We start from the raw sequence: 4025 nt of genomic DNA on the forward strand, positions 1-4025 counted from the left end.
TCTTCCCTCTCTCTCCTTATCTATCTATCTATCTATCTATCTACTTGTCTATCCATCTCTATCTTTATCAGAGAGAGCATGCCTCGCAATAATAACAAGATATAACTGTTCCATAAACCAAAGTTATTGACAACGTACTTCCTAAAAGTTAGTTGTAAAGGATAAGAAAGTTAAGATGACAAACCGTTTGTAATACCATGACTACATAAGAACAATACCATAGTCATAATTCAATTTAAAAAATTTAAGAATGCGTTTTCGTATGTGCTGTATGCTCGGGATTTTTAAAAGATATTCTAATAAATATCTTTCTAATAAATATCTTTACGGATTATACCATATAACCTTGGCCATAAATATCAAGTATTCCTAATCTATTACATTTTCTTTTGGAAAAGATGATAATAAAAATCAAAGGACTGACAAAATATGAAAATTGTTATAAAAATATTATTTTTTAGTAAAACTGTTTTTTAATTTATCTTCCGTTTAGTATAGAATATTTATGTCAATTTGAGAGGTGGAGAGAGAGTATATTTTGGCTATAAGTATATATACATTTAGCTTTATATTTATAGCCAAAACAGTACATACACAAATATACAATTTTCCTTAATATGTTAAATAATTAATAATGCAACATATATTAACATAAATTCTTATACATTCATCTATAATAAATAATAAATATAAAGACATAGTTAGAAATGAGTTCAGAGCAATCTTTCTGTAGAAACATTATAATCAAGAGAGAATGTAAAGTTATACTAGAATAGATTCCAGAATTTAATATAATCAATAAATGATAATGTTAAAAGCTGTCGTTTCTATCATTTTATTTTTAAAACTGTCACAAAGTATTATAAATGTAATCAAATTATTTGCATTTCGAATCGCTCATTATTTTTTCGATCGAATGATTAAGAAAAGAAAGATATTGAATATAGATTAAAGAATATCTAAGAATAATTTATCCATATTTTATAACATTAAATAAAAAAAAGTTAGATAGAAAGTATTAAATATAATTGCTCTGTATTCGCAATATAATAAATCTATTATAAATCTAGCATTAATAGTTTAATGTATAGGGATATATGTTGCGCGCGTGTGTGTGTTTGTGTGTGTGTGTGTGTGTGTGTGTGTGTGTGTGTGTGTACATGCATAAAAAATTTTTCTTAAAAGTAGTTTGTTTTTCTCTTAATTACAATTTCTTTTTTATTATTCCGACTCTTTTTGTGAAACTGTCATTATTTACACTATTCCAATATTATAAATATTTTAATAAACAGTCTTTGAACGAAAATTATGGAATATTAAAGGAATAATGAAATTTAGTTAAATATTTAGTTAAATATTATATCTTTTTCTTCCAATCTCTCCTCATCTCTCTTTCTCTCTCTTCCTGAAGAATTATTTCATAAGAAAATTCTCTCTCTTTCTCTCTCTCTCTCTCTCTCTCTTTCTCATACAGATAATATCAAAATTATTCTATTAAAAAAAAATTATCTTTTTTAATAATTATCTTTTTAATAAGTTAAAGAATTTATCGTTAAAATTAATTCTATAATATCTCCTGAATCAATATAGAAAAATCTAGAGGACATTGCGGAAATTATACAGTATAGAGAAAAAAATTCCCATGATTTTTAATACAAACACATTTTAATACAAACTTTTAATTGGCTATGTTTCTTCGATACCCTCGGGTGCAATTACTCCCGTTGTAACTTTGCAGATCGCCACGCACGTTCTACACGCGGACCGAGATTCGATTAATTAAACAAGCGCTACGATTAACCCATTTCTGAAACTACTCGAAGTGCCAGCAAATCAAGCAACCATAAGAGAATGTAGCTCGTGTGCATACCGCGTACGCAGTGATGTTTTATTGTTATGGGTGGATCATCGGTTAAATTAATTATTGCTTTACATGTACGAGCCGACCGGCAAGGGGATAACACATTATAAAGATGCAGTTATTATTTATAGTCGCATATAATGTATTGGAAAAGTAGGTATAGCGCGAGCATTAAGCGAAAGAGATTACAATGGATTATTGTTGTAAGCTCGTTTGTTGCAGTTTCGTATCGTAAAATGTCGAAATATAATCTCTTCTTGGCTAATAATATATAAATTTTCCAATAAGCGAATGGATACGCAATCAATAGTTAATTCACTAATCTATGTTACATATTAATTATAAGTGTTACATTCGAGAATATATACCACTTTCAAATATTACAGAATAACTAATTATTTCAATCAATTCCCAATTTCATTTATAGTATTATTCTTATCATATTATGTCATTCATATAGTTCGCAATAACTTGATGTCATTGTAATAATAATAATTATTATTTTGACTTGAATTAATTTGTAATTACTTCATGGAAAGAACGCTTCTGTTCAAGTATCTAAAAATTTAGCTAGATACAGATCTGAAAATAATTTTGTTGGACCATCAAAATAATTATGTATAACGCTGCAAAAAGTTTTAACATTCTAGCAATCAATTTGAATGTTCTCATAATTATTTTGCTGCTCCAAACGAATTTATTTTCAGATCTATATCTAGTTAAATTTTTAGATACTTCAGAAAAATTATTTTTTCCGTGGTTATTTTGACATGTACTTTTTATTTACAATAAAAAAATAAAAAAAACCAAATAGACGAGCAAATAAATGAATTCATTTGCTTATTTGAGTATTTGCTTATTTTGCAAAAAGCTTTATTAAACCTGTCAAACAGGCATTCGTACCTATTTTCCAGTTTGCTTTGATATTTCATTCTAACATCTTATATATTAAACGGTACGTACCTATATCCTCAACGTTTTAGATATTGATTCAAGATTGAATTTTACTTTTTTTGACTATACTTTTTTTCACATGTAAACGGAAAATTGATTTCGATTTTTTTTTTTCCAAATCTGGACATTATTTCTTTTGGATGGACTCACTTTGACGAAAACGGCATTTTTTTATCTATTTGACTCAACTTTCCTTAAAAGTTATTTATTATAAAATCAATGTCATTTTCTATTTATGTGTTTGATCTGATGTGCTTCTTGCCATTCTTTTTATTTATTTATTTATTCAATGTTTCATTCTATGGTATAATTTATTATTTTAGTCTATTATTTTATAGTCTATTATTTTTTTTATTCGTTATTTTCACGCAGCGATTAATTCTATGGCTGAGGATGATTCACAATTAGTGAAGTCAAAGCGTATTAATTTTACTAATTTATATTAATAAGTTCTTTTTTATCTAGTTTTTCTTTGTCTAGGGTTTTTTAGTCTTTCTTTATTTTTTTATTGTTTAAAATATAACACAATTATTTTGTTCATTAATTTAATTTAATTTACTTTTGTCAATTAAATAAAATTAAAATACGACAAAAAGATTTCTTATTTATTTCAGTGTTCGATATCGAAGAAATACAGATTTTCTAACCATTTTAAAATAAAAACAGAGTACAATTGCAAAAACATTTCATCAACATTCCTAGCGAACGTAACTTTATTTTTACGATTACCCTATACACACGCAATCTGTCTTTCGATCTATTGACAACAAACAAATTCGAATAAAAAAAATATAGAATACAAACTCATCCAGACAAGTCCAAAAACCAATAAAATTCTAGATTCGTAGCGTAAAACGTTATAGATCAGTTATTTGCAATTCATTAAACTTATCCCTCTCAACTTGCTACAGTTTATTCTCAAAATTACTCTCAAACTGATTAATACGCGATCGTAACCGAACTGAGATAACCACGTTCGTGCTAATTCTGCGGTCTAACAGTATCGCAAAGTTCCAAACGTGCGACGACCGTCGCAATGCCGATGTGGGATTAGAGAACGATGAAGTGAAATCGCGAACATTTAATGCGAAATCACCTTCAACCACCACGGGTCCCGCGGGTAATCGCGGAACGAAGTAACCTCCTCTCAGATTGTCCAATCACGCGTCGAAGAACCGGAAACACAACGCAGTAGACAACGATAGACAAT

This window comes from Atta cephalotes (assembly GCF_000143395.1).
Source record: "Atta cephalotes unplaced genomic scaffold scaffold00009, whole genome shotgun sequence".
Lineage (NCBI taxonomy): Eukaryota > Metazoa > Arthropoda > Insecta > Hymenoptera > Formicidae > Atta > Atta cephalotes.